The 14,320-nt window shown below is 31.4% G+C and overlaps 1 protein-coding gene across 7 annotated transcripts in view; it reads left to right on the forward strand.

Moving 5' to 3' along the window:
* LOC108739593 (nuclear receptor coactivator 1) overlaps positions 1 to 14,320 on the forward strand; it is a 368,290-nt gene that overhangs the window by 271,666 nt on the left and 82,304 nt on the right. The window lies entirely within an intron of this gene.

Here is a 14,320-nt window from a genome sequence, read left to right on the forward strand (position 1 = left end):
ATCCTTTACTTTTTATGAGAAATAATGACTTATTTACGAAGCGATTGTAGGCAATACAGCATTAATTCTTATCCAATTAAGTACCTTAAATACATTGTGCATTTAATATAGATCAATATGGCCCTTTACAGCATGTAATTTAAATAAATATTTTCGACGATATTACAGACTTAAAATGCAGGGACATAGCGGTTGCGGCGGTACCGGCCGGGAGGCCGGTTTGTATTGTCTAATGACAAAAAAAATGTGAATGTTGTATATAAAGACATTCTGTAGTATATTTTCGATAATAATCTAAACAAAACAAAAATATATTTAGTATCAGCGTTCCTCCCGTGCGAAGCTGGGGCGGCTCACTAGTAATTATATTTACGAATTAGCTGTCGATATTAAATGCAGTATGTACAATAACAACTAATTTTAATTCAATCTATTGTTATGTTAATCTGTTTATGCACTAGTGGCGAGTTGACAATTGTACGTAGAGATATTCTATTACTGCAATATTCCACGTTATTATAGTAAAATTCGTACAAATACTTCCCATAAATGTAATTTGAAACTTTTGAAGAGTGTTTCAAAAGATTGTAAGAGTTCGGTTGAGTTTTCAAAGAAGCAGGAAATATTTGCAGAGCGACGTAGTAAAAAACGATGTACCGCACGTTCACAAAATTATACATTTTTACTAGTTCGATATAAAAAATAAAAATTCTATGTTCTAGCGTAAGGGTGCCAGTTGTGTTTGTTGGCATGACAATTCATAATTTATTTATTTCTAATAATTTAAGTGGTTGAAAAAGTATTTTTGAGTGAAATTTAATAATTGATAATGGATTTTGATTATTTATTTGCGTACCGTGGAGGAGATAAAATTGAAAGCTCACTTACCCTCTTGCTAGGTAACACATGGGTTACGAAGGATACATATATTCAAACGGACTGTATGCACTCATCATCATAAGGTCATCAGTCCTGAGACTGGTTGGACACGTACCACCACTCTTTCCTATCCTGAGCTAAACTTCGCATTTCCCTAAAAGTAGAACAGCCCACATCCTTAACTATTTGCGAACAGTAATCTAATCTAGGTCTACCTCTACCCCTCCTAACTCCTGTTTCTGCCTCTAATATGTCTCTGACTAGACCTTCATGCCTGAGAAGGTGTCCTACCAACCTATCTCGCCTATTTTTTATTGACTTCCATAGAGTCCTCTGTTCTCCTATTCTTTCCAATACCTCTTCATTTCTAACCTTTTCTACCCACGATATCCTCATCATCCGCCTATAACACCACATTTCGAACGCTCCTAACCTTTTCTTTTCCGCCGCTCCCACTGTCCATGTTTCGCACCCGTACAACGCCGTGCTCCAAACATACACCTTTAACAACCTTTTTCGAATTTCTAAATTAACTGTTCGCGAGCATAGAAGTGACTTCTTTTAATTAAAGGCGACACGACCTATCCTCTGCTTTATATCCCTACTACTGTGTATAGACTATGGAGCAATTATTTTCCTGGGCTTCTGATCCCACAGGCTGTTACTAAAGGCACTATGACGTCACTCTGTATAGTAAAATTGCAGGAATCGTAACATGACTAGCTCACACGGTTCGCACCAGGACAATGAATGCGCTTTAATTGCGAAACTTTTCACTAGGACTCCCCGCAAGGCGCGAAATGCACCGTAATGTCTTATTGTTTTAAGGAGGTGATTTTACGGGAAAATTCGGGAATATAAATGACAAGGAACAAATGCAAGGAGTAAAACAACTAGGAAAGAAATTGAGCCAAATAAAATTTCGCAATTAATCAAAATTAAAAAAAGAAATAAAATAAAATATCAAAATTAAACATTGATAGTATTAAAAATTTTGAAGTAAGGGTTTCTCCAAACAGAAAATGTACATTCTACAAGTAAAAAACATTGCAGTATTAACGTGATTAGTGCCGAAAATGCAAAATTTCGAGATTTAGTAGTCAATCTAATAAATTCAAAAATTTGATTTACCGATAAAAACATTTTAATCACTTGTAATAATATATCACAACTGACACCCTGGAAGTAGTTATATTAATGGCCACGAGACCGCGTAGCACCATGAATCACTTACCAATACACATACGGGTATACATATATTAACGTATATACTTTTTATCTGCCGCAGTAAACTATTAAACCATTGAATATGCATCTATTATATTTAATGTTAACAGAATACTGCTATTTGTGTCACGTTATTTTAGTCGTTAAACGAAAGAATTTTTGTTTATGCTGTAGTGATATGCATGTACCGTTACCGATTTCATACGTATGCACTTTACAGCATTCTTTTTATGTGAACGGGCAACTTATCTTCTTAGTTAGTCATTAGGGCCTATCTTCTTTTACTCGAGCGATAGTTGTAAAAAGAAAGTTTAAATTTTACGTATCAACATCAGCCAAGGATTACCAAACTCGTAATGTTTCCGTTATGGGTGTTACAATATTCACTTGGCAATTTTTATTAAAAAGATAATTATTGTAATTTCATTTGTGTTATCGCATGTTATCTACGTATAAGTAAATTATTTTCAGAAAGTTTTGGTATTCGGATTCATGTCATTTTAATGCGAATATTAGAAGAATTTTTGTAACGTTTTTAAACATTACAGTAAAGCAATTTTTACCACTACATATAACCTCAAATTACTGTCACTTCTCGTAGCTTAGTTGTAGAGCAATGGTGCGTACAGCTAGTAACTCGAGTTCGATTCCCGGCGAGGGTGTGACAGCAGCAACAATTTTTCTTCATTAACTTGAGGTTATTTGTAGTGGTAAAAATTAATTCACTTCATTTCAATGTGTTTCCACATTGAGGGCGATTTAGATGCCCAATAACTAAACGTAGTAAGCATAATAAAGCAGAACAGTGAAGATTTGTTTTTTATTATATGTATATTATAACAAAGGAGAAGGCAGCTCTTAATGGATTCATTTGTTTATCTCACAGGTGTGATCGTTAAGTCTAAATAGCCATAGACTATTTTTAAAGTTTACAAAGTGTACTAGATTTTTTTGGAAGTGCAACGTACTTACTCTGAAGGTGTTAATAAAATTGGTTAAAAGAAAGTATGTTTAATTCACCTGTAATCAGTGATTTAAGGATTACCTTAATAAAGTTACTTTTCAATGAAATATTGCATCATGATGTGAACATTTAAAAATATTGAGTCTCTAGATGATTAAAAACATTTTGTCGGAATTTTTGGGTTACTGTTATTGATAATTCCATTTGATTATTTTGTACGAAAAAAAGACCATAGCAGTCTTGGTCTTGTTTTTTGTAGATGTCTGCCTTTGCCTTGTCGGACGTTTTGGTTACAATCAGAAATAAAAAACAAAGGTAACTTAGAATGTCATTTTAAAGTGCGAACAGTCCATTTTCTAAGTGGGTTCTGTTTCATTTAATGTGGAACAATATTTCCTCAAAGTGACATACTATTTTTTGTGTATAAGCTGAATGCTTGAATATTTTTAATGTTTGTTCTTTCCTTTTTAAAGCTATTTTAAAGTTCTTCGTTATGCAAATTAAAAGCTTTTTTAAAGTGCAAAATACAACAAAAGCATTTCTTTGTAAATAAAATTAATTATGATACCTAGGTACTGATGGGTTCAATAATAAGTTTAATAAATGATACCAGTATATATTGACATTTCTCCTTCCTAAGAATAAATTAATGGTCATTTTAACATTTGTTTAATTAATCACTACAATAGTTTACCTTGAAGAAATTTTCGTTGAAGGTAAATTTGATGTAAGTGGGTGTCATTAAAACTTATTTATTCGTCCTCAATTTGATAATGTTTTATTTTTTTTTTTACTACTGCTACTAAGAATTTTCATCCATTATTTCATGCAAGTTTCGATTTTAATCGAACTGTAGAACAAAACTGGAGGAACTATTTTAAAAATATTTTTTATTTTAATATGTTTTAATCGCACTGCTCTATATTTTCGAATATTTTACGATTAGTGGGAGAATTACAAAAAATTTTTGTTTATTAATGAGTTCAATTAACACACTACCTTCTGTATTATTCGTAAGTTTAGTAGGTGTAAAAGTATTTTCTACCAGGCGTGATCATTAGATTTATTTTATGTAATTTACTTTACTGGAAAATAAAACAAAACATAAATCATACCTATTCACATAAGAATTTTTATTAAATTGAGAATTCATAAATTTACATACATACATAATTAATCTATAAAGTAATGTGATGCGGTAAACGCGGTGAAAATTAATATTTGGTTATTCCGATCAATCTATTTTCGATAATAAGTTGATAGATTTATTGTAAAAAATCTTTTGAATGTTTGCTAATCTAGAATTATAGGTAGGTATATTTTAATAAAACGGCAAGCTTTCGTTAAATATTGGTAACACCCACGTGATTATGCCACAGTTGAGATCGAAAGTTACCTATTTATAAATTTTGTTTCGGCAATGGAGGCAAGTTGTAACGAAACTGTAACTTGGCGACTTTTTATTTCTTAACTGGCTGCGAATTCCATTTGTTCCTTGGCGTTCGCACAGAGTACTTTTATTCAATTGCCGCTACATACAGATATACTGTCTGAAATAACTTTCTGACTGACGTTTCGCTGCTGAAAGAATTGGTATAACGAAATTCTGTGGTGTTTTTACGTTGCTCGACTGGTAGGGAAAAGCTGTTTGAAGGTCTTTCGCGACTCAGACCATACGTACGTATATATATACAAAAATACAATAAAACACACACGTACATAATTTACTTGTATAATAGATAGGTAACAGACAATACACAACGGAAAGTGGGTATTAATTAAACTGGTTTTCTCTGTTGTCAGATCCTCGTTGTTGTTTCTTAATCAATAATAATAAACCTACGCATTCGAATCATTGATTTCTAATGAGAAACTGCTTGTTAAAATTTCCTTGCCTGCGTTTTTCAACCCTGTCTTTAATTTTTTTTTTTGTTTTTTGTTGCATTATCTATTTAGAAATAATGGCGTTTGTTCATTTACGCGTGTGTTTATACAATAGTAGCGAGTTACGAATCAAACATAGATATATTCTATTATATGCAATTACCAAAGGGTGGAATCATCTTTTGGAAAGACGTGGTTGAATGTATTAGTGTGTTAATTCCTGAATTAATTGTGCCCACCATAGATAACCTTAAGGATGTTTGGGAGGTACAATTGGAGACAAGAGTACATAAAATTAGAAATTCGTGATTAATTAGGTTTTGCAGCATATCATGAGGTAAATAAATACTATCAACACTAAAAGAAAAGTATACGGTTTGAGAGAAAATTTGGAATTTGACCAAAAACTTTGAATAAAATAAGAAATAACGAATAATACGGAACATTTTTAACTGACTNAAAATAATTCGAAGTGGTCTGTATTTTGTCGAAACTGGCAGACGCGGATCGCGATTTCGATCTTTTTGGATCTCATCAGCGCGTCGCAGGCAGCTCCGACAGAATACAGACCAACCTTTAGCTGCTGTCTTAACAGCGCGTTTTAGAAAATACCACAAATGGCGTGGTTAGCGCCATCTGTAGTACGATGCTACATTTTAGGATTACGTATGCTCCAACAAGGTCCATTTAAAAATATGGATATCTACTTGCTGAAACGACTTCCGGCGTAGCTCACCTCAACGTGATAGGCACGTTACCATAATCGAACAAAAAAATTTGAAGTGGTCTGTATTCTGTCGAAATTGCCAGACGCGGACCGCGATTTCGATCTTTTTGGATCTCATCAGCGCGTCGCAGGCAGCTCCTTTAAAATTGCATTTATTTCAGGCAATTATAAATATTATCATTATATTATCAAGTAAAAACGAGATTTTCAGCTAATTTTTCATTTTTTCCTCGATAACCATTTAGTGAATATGAATAACCTTACGCTAAAGTGATTCTCCAGAGTTCAAGTTACTTATTATAAAAGTTTGAAATTTCTGGTAGCTTTTTTTCTGTTAATAAAAATAAATTTAATCTGTTCGGTTAACGAATCTCCATAAAATGACGTGTAAAATTACAATTTTTTAAAATTTCAATAACTTTTTAACGGTTTAGTGAATCGATTTGTAATTTTTACAGGAGTTTTAGAATTGAATGAGGAACGTTCTTCCAAATTTTTATTTGTCTCGTAGCATTTTGACATACCTTCCAAACATCCTTAAATAAATGAGGAAAACTTGTGGGTAAAATTAATTAACTAATACACTGAATTAACAAAAAAATGCAAAGTATCTTAGACGTGGTTGAAAAAATATGTTCCTCACGTTCTTCAAAGTATGCATTTTAACTTATGCAACAAAGAGAAAAAACGCCGACAAAGAAATGTGTTATTCTGTGAACGTGCCTTACCTGTATGATTACTATATATCATTTATGTTTAAAATCCCAAATAGCTTGCTTTTGAATTTTGCTTAATAGCATTTAGAATCGTTTAATGTTTAGTTCGTGAGGTCTCTTCTTTACCACGACAAAAACTTTCATATCCATAAGCAAACAATATTTTCGATTTTAATTACTTATTAAATTAGCTTATTTCGATATTTCTGCATTGGAAAAATACGCCAAAACCTCATCGTATTTATTTGAATAATTAAATATGCTTGTATAACTAAATCTGTTCACATTCTGCATTTACAATATACTTAAATGGAATTTTGTAGTTTCCTTGAATTAAATACAACTGTTTTACATTTGGAAAGGAAATAAAAAGTCATTCTTTAGCTTTATTATTTATTTAAGAATAAGACTGTTTGTAAGAGAATTTTCTGGAAATTATTGCTTCTAAAATAACTAAAAAGAATAATTATAAATAGGAGTATTTTAGCATTTCTTGTTATTGTGTTTGAATCTAAAGGAAAATGGTCTATTTTTTTGCAGTTCGTAATTAGCAATAATTTTTGAAGAGATTTATCCCTATCCTATTTTTATAACAACTTTGAATAACGTCTTACATCGTAGTTAACAATTATACTTAACCAACCACATACCTAAACTATGTCTGCAAAACGTAAAACCGAGTTGGTGTATAGCAAAAAATACTAAGAGTTAATCTTTTCCTTTTATTTCATTTCTCTTTCCTAAATTGTATAATAATTTAGGTAATTATGCGTAAACCAATATACTAAAACAGTTTTAAGTGGTAGAATAGGCGACAAAAAACCCTCACAAAAACTTGAGTCGTTGGTGTAATCTTCCGATTGTGTATGTAGCTGTAGATGTATTCGTTGCTTGCATTTCCGAAATCCAAAAATTTTTAGTCGGACTTGACTTTGTATGAATGAGGTCTTTAAGGTTACCATGGAGTTATGTTTGACATTGAATTATAAAAATAAACGTTAATATAAAAAGTGATTTTTAATAGTTGTTCCAAATTAAAGAACAAAATTCGGATGATTTTAACTTTCGTTTGGAATAACATGATGGTAGTCTTATCCGAACGTTGGTGCTAGGAAAGTTCTGGCAAACTTTTTACGGCCTCATTCAAAACTTGTTTCGAGTACAGTTTCTTTAGTAACCAAACTATGCAAACTTCCTAAAGCTTTGTAAAACCTTACTCCAACTGCCACTTCTGAAGTCGTTCATTAAGTGTTAGTTCCATATTCATTTACCAATCACTTTTGTCATATTCGTATGTGATAAGACGAATCTAACTATGTACTGTATTTTTTCTCCTTTCAAAGTTCACCCTTTTTGGATAAAAATTAAAAGGGGTTTCACACTCCATATCTGTATTTTAATCATTTATTAATTTTGTGAAATGGGTGATGCTTTTTTGTTATTTATTTTAACAAATTATCTTTAAGTATGATATATATTTTTTTTACCTGATTAGTATTAAAAAGATAATAACAAAACATTATTTCTCATTATTGTGCAATTACTGTACAGATAAATACTTCATTGCGGGATGTCTTCAAGGAAGTTATGATTACTTTTATTTTACTAATTGTAAAGTAACTCTTAAGACATGGAGGACCAGTTAAAGACATAGTGATACTAGAAGCAGGGAGTAAACAGATGCAGAGGAAGACTTCCATTAGAAAACGGTTATTAGGGATGTTCTAGTATTCAGGAAATGCGTAGATTGCCTCAGGATAGGAAGAAGCGGAGGAGCGAGTCCACCTAGAATTGTAGCTGTAAACTTGGATGATGATGATGATGAAGTTAATTGCAATGGGACATGTTTCAAATAATCCCCAATATTTGTGTCGATTTCTTCCTTGCAATACTGTTCACCCATTTGTTTGTTTTGATTTAAAGAAAACAGTTCAAATCGCAGATTTTTGCTTCGAACTTTTTCGAAATTCTGAAACATTTACTGCCAAAAGTGAACAATGAGATGAATAAAACATGCCACCTTTCCTTCAGTTACAAAAACAGGTATGAGTTAAACAAGGGAGCAAACATTCTAGAACATTTTGGAACATTCTTGATATTGTATTAGCGACTTACAATATTACTATTAAAAGATTATTTTTTTTGTGATATTAGTACAAGTTTACGGTTTTCGGATTTCGGAACATTGCTTCTTGTTAAAGTGTCAAAACATAAACGATCACATCTTTTGACTGCGTTGACTTAGAAATTTGATAATTTCACAGCTCCAAGGCATTGTCTATCTGAATATTTGATATTAATTCCAACTTGATACCTCCACGCCTTCATAAAAAACAGGATCTTGACACGGCAGACAGACAGACTAATAACAAGTGATCTTTATAAGGTTCCTTTTTTCCTTTTGAGGTATGGAATCTTAAAAAGGCATATGTAAGTAAAATGGAATGCGCTTATAGTTCGTCAACATGTTAGTCGGTATACCAATGAATAATTACGTGCAAGTGTTAGAAGATTCCGTCATCAACCGACTTTCGCTGATATAACATGTAACAGAAACGCATAATATAGAGATGCATGTACGTGATAAATAACAAAGACTTTGCGAATGGTTAATTAAGAATTAGCTGGTGTATCAGTTAAGAGTTTACTTCACAGCGTCACGTTCCACTTCTTGTTTTTCTTCTGCTTCGCCCTTAGGCTTATTGAGCTTAGGCTTCTTTTTCTCCTTCTTTTTCTTTATCTACGCCTTTCCGATCTCAAAGCTGCCACCAATTACTACTAAAATATGACGCGAACATTGTATATAGATAGGTGTGAAGATATGACTTGAGTCATCATTATTTTTAAACACACAGGTAATATTGATGAACACACAACACTGCAATGTCTAGGGTTTCATATATTATAAGGAAATGGATAGAATTTTTCTTATATGTACATGGGTAAGGAAGAAAAGTCAGATATATATATGTACGTTGTCAATATCTCGATTGAATTATTCAAGTTCGGGCCGCNGGTAATATTGATGAACACACAACACTGCAATGTCTAGGGTTTCATATATTATAAGGAAATGGATAGAATTTTTCTTATATGTACATGGGTAAGGAAGAAAAGTCAGATATATATATGTACGTTGTCAATATCTCGATTGAATTATTCAAGTTCGGGCCGCCTGCGCACTTACGAAGCCCTGTAAGTTCTCTCAATATTCACCATAAACCAACGCAAAAATTTGAATCACTTATTAATAGAGTAATAATAAGAAAAGGCACAAGTCATTAGTGTAAATTATATTGTCACTATAATTATCTAAATAAGATTATAACTTAATTTTAAGAAATTTTGTTTTCTTTACTTTTTCGAGAGATTACGTTATCGGAAAAATCTAAGCCTATAACTTTTCCAAATACTTGTAGATATGTACTTTTACTTAACTTTTCAAAGAATTTAATAAATTTAAAATTTCTGTCGGGATTTGGAATAAACCTATTTTCTCTAAATTTCAATAAGGTGTTCATAATTTATGGGCTTGGGTTGAAATAGCAACTAATTAAATTAATTTTCGGTCAATATCCCGAGTAAAAATAAAAATAATTATAACACCATACACCACCGAGTCGCCTCCAAATATCTGAAACGACCTAAATTACCACCGAAATAGTTTGTACAAATTAGACGAAAATTTAAATTCTAAAATTATAGCCAAAATACTACCCTTTAAAACTCTAAAAAAGATCCGAACGAGTCCTCAAACAGCGCCTCGCCAAAACACTTCTATAATAGCACCAAAACAACATCACATACAAAATCATCTAAAACAACACCAAAACGTACCGTAGATATGTAAAAATGAAAGTATTGATTATTTAATACCGATTTATTCATCAGATATTTAAATTTTTATTAATTGTTGTTAACACATATATAATGTTACAGATGATTATTTTTTTGAAAAAAAAAATTATGTGTTCATCTATGATTACATACGTTTATTTTTACTAGCTCTCAAAGATATACTTTACAGAAATTTTTGAAAAACTAATAATATTAACTTCGGAATACTGTTTCAGAAAAATTTATGGAGCTAGTTTGGTCGTTATTCGGTAGAGTGAAATTGAATAGAATAATTTTTACTCGGTTTGTTATTACCAAAACGGTCAATATAAATGTGTCAATGTGGTGCATGTAATGGTATGTTAACCACCCTGCACACTTAAACATAATGGTAGTCGATAATTCTCATGATTCCCTACAAGTTTCATATATTTCTAATGTAACATAACACAATTCCGCATGTCATCCTAAGTAGCGATAATTCAGAATCCTATGGGCTATGATCATAAGTTACGTAATGACAAAAATTTTCTTATTCATTGATTTCCACCTCTTAATATATCTAATTAATTACAGTTTATCTGAAATCGTGTTTTTGGTTATATAACAGGGTGCGTAAAATATGTGTTTAGAGATAGATTAGAGTGACATAAACCCTGGCCTTGGATTATGGAGCGACAAAGATCTGCACTTTGATTGATTTCTACAAATTTCTACCACCTAAATACATTCTCCATTAGAATGGCTATAACCAATAGCCAATATTTTCTTTCGAGCCAAATCGATATTTTCCAAAGGGACAATATGAATGCGATAAGACCCGCCTCTCGCGCATCTGAAGGTTTATGTCATTCTAAAATACCTATAACAGTCTAGCCAATGTTTTTGACATACCTTTTATAAAAAAAATTAAATTTAAACACATTTACGGAGGTAGAAGTCGAAGAATAGGTGGAGTTTTGCCAGTGCACCATCCAAGGTAATGGCCCACGACATTCTAAACTATTTTTTTTTATTTTTACTATTTAAATTCATTATCACATATTGTTACTTTTCTATACAACATTAGTTAGTAGTAAATTTGAAACGTAAGATAAAATTCGCAAAAAATGTTAACCAAACTTTACCGTTACAATAGCGGTGTTGTGTTTCTTAAAAATAATTTGGTGGGGATTGTAAATTTTAATAAAGCGATTTGTATGTTATTGATAAGGGGTCTAAAACCCCTACTAATTTTAAAACCGTTGTTACAAAGGCTTGTGAAAAAGGGGGACGTAGTTGTACAAAAGATCATTTCCATTCTATTTTTGCCGAACCAGTTTTATGTCGTTAAACAGAAAAAAAAATATTTTCCCAACGTTGTATTTCGTCTGCCATCCTCTTACATGCTTTTGTCATTTTACACAAATAATACATATTTAAATTTGTAAACCTTTTTTGGAGTTACATTTTTTAATTGACATTTTGGGAAAAGGTCAGTGTACCTTACTTATCCTAAAAGTAAGCTTCTTCACTACATAGTATAAAATAAAGTCGCTTCCCGCTGTCTGTCCCTATGCATGCTTAGATTTTTAAAACTACGCAACGGATTTTGATGCGGTTTTTTTTAATAGTTAGAGTAATTCAAGAGGAAGGTTTATATGTATAATACATGCATAATATAGTAGAGGTACACTGATAATTTTAGAGGTTTCTAATGTGATGTCGTAAATAAACACATCTTTTTGCGCTTACATTGCAAACGCTGGCTGAACCCTACGAGATAGATCAAAATTATGTACTACAGTATTGTACACCTTAAAAAGGTCTACAAAAAAGTCCGGGATGGTATATGTTTATCTCTTAGGGATAACCCACAATAACCATTTTTAATCCTTTACTTTTTACGAGAAATAATATGGCTTATTTACGAAGCGATTTTAAGCAATACAGCATTAATCCTTATCCAATTAAGTACTTTTAAATACATCGTGCATATAATATAGATCAATATGATTCTTANACGTTCTGTAGTACATTTAGTATCAGCATTGCACCCGTGCGAAGCTGGAGCGAGTCGCTAGTATTACATATTCGTGTTATTTTCGTAAAAAACATTTACCTCTGCCAATTGTATAATATCTACATATTAGCTTCTCTTCTCTTCAAAGTGTGCAATAAAAAAAATATAATTCTATTTAAGAAACAATGACTGGTAAATGTCCCTATCCAATATAATTATATTATTGAAAGAACTTGCCATTGTAAAACATATTGCAATAAATAATAATTATGACCCAAATCTGAGACACCAACTACTTAAAATGCAGTGGTATGTATAAAAATTCTCCTAGCAATATATCGTTGTTCATCTCACAAATAATATATTAAACGTAGTCCGAAAAGAAGAATAATTTGTAATTGCATGAAAACTCATAAAAAAGTTTTAAATGTGGTCTAAACAGGTTAATGTTCAAATTCTATAGGTTGGTATTGTAGGCAAAATCTCTATTCGTTTTTTAATAACAAAAAACTGCAAAGTTAGTCCTTAAATGATAAGTAATTAGGAAAATTATGAAAATTAGTTACTACGGGTTTTTAGGACAACTGATTACGAATTTGACGTCAGATTTGCAAAATTCAAAATGGCGGATAGAAAATGGTCGATCAAAACGTAGAAAAATAAAAACAAAATGTAAATTCGGTTCGAATGTGGTAGCTGTTAAAGTATATTCTCGTATTCTTCTCGAATTTTTCAATGATTTTTTTAAAAAATAGATTTAGTCAAATCCATTAATTTCACTTAAACTTAACTTAAACACGCCATAGTAGTCACCATGTATGCATGTGTAATACTTTTTTTTTCCCTTAATTCCCTTCAAGTGATTTGACTCGAAAAACAAAATTGAATATCGTCGCAATTTTTCACATGACTCCATATTTTGACATTCTGAACAACTTTTTCTTGTAACATTTTACGATTAGACCCATATTTCATATAGCTGCCATTTAAACGAAACGTAATTTTTTCTATTTGCGAACACTCTGTATAGTTAATCAAAATTCAGATGCTACCGATTATCTTCAATTAAAGTAGGAAACAAATGTTTGAAAAATTTTTGTATTGTAGATTGTATAATAATTTATAATTTTGTTATTTCTGAAAATGCTCTCATAAAACGAAACGCCTATGTACTGTTGTGAAACTTACTCAACACTTTTATAATATATCATACATTAGATAAATTATGTTGCTCATTTAATAATGTTGGAAGTTAAATAACATAACTACGTAAGTACTTACATAAACTTAGATAAACTTTTGTTCATGGTTTAAAAGCGAATACAAAGTTGTGCTGAAATTAGTGAAGCGGCAAGAAAACAAGTTCTCTGCTAAAACATGTTGTCTGTTGTAGTAAGTAAGATATTGCTAACGTATCGTCGTGTATATTTAATGAGTTAACACCTTAAACCGTTGCAGTCTTGTTTTGTAGACCTTCAAATTTATTCTAAATAGCCTTCGCCAAAGAGATGTTCAAGATTTATGTCACTCCAAAAAATTATTAACAATTAAAATATTCCTTGCCTTTTGAACCTTTTAGGTATTTTTTAGGTTTTCTTTTTACATTCAAATTGTCGCACATTTTCTGATTTGTTTAGCAATGTTTCAGTTTATTACTACAGTCATCCTGTCTTAATAAAAAAAATCTGTCTAATCGTGTTTCCAAATGATTAATATGTAGTTGGACACTTAAAAATGTATTTATTCATAAACAAAGTAAAACGTAGATACAGCCCATTTCAATTTGTTAGAATTGTGACCTTAAAGAAATTGCGCGAAGATAGAAAGAATACACACTAGGCGTGAGCAAGACAGAAATAGTTGGAACAAGCTTGAACGAGCAGAGCTCTCGATGGGCGATCTTAGGAGATCCGCCAGAACTGTACAGTACTAGACGAAAATGTTTAGCAATTTCTTAAAACAAAAATGTATATAAATTAACAATAGAAAACAGAGCAATAGTTTTATAGGTGTGTAGAACGTTAAGTTAATTCACCTGTTATTATTTTTGGCTAAATATGCTTTTAAATAAAGCATATTCTTAA

The sequence above is a fragment of the Agrilus planipennis genome, unplaced genomic scaffold (assembly GCF_000699045.2).
Source record: "Agrilus planipennis isolate EAB-ADULT unplaced genomic scaffold, Apla_2.0 scaffold236, whole genome shotgun sequence".
NCBI classification, from domain to species: Eukaryota; Metazoa; Arthropoda; class Insecta; order Coleoptera; family Buprestidae; genus Agrilus; species Agrilus planipennis.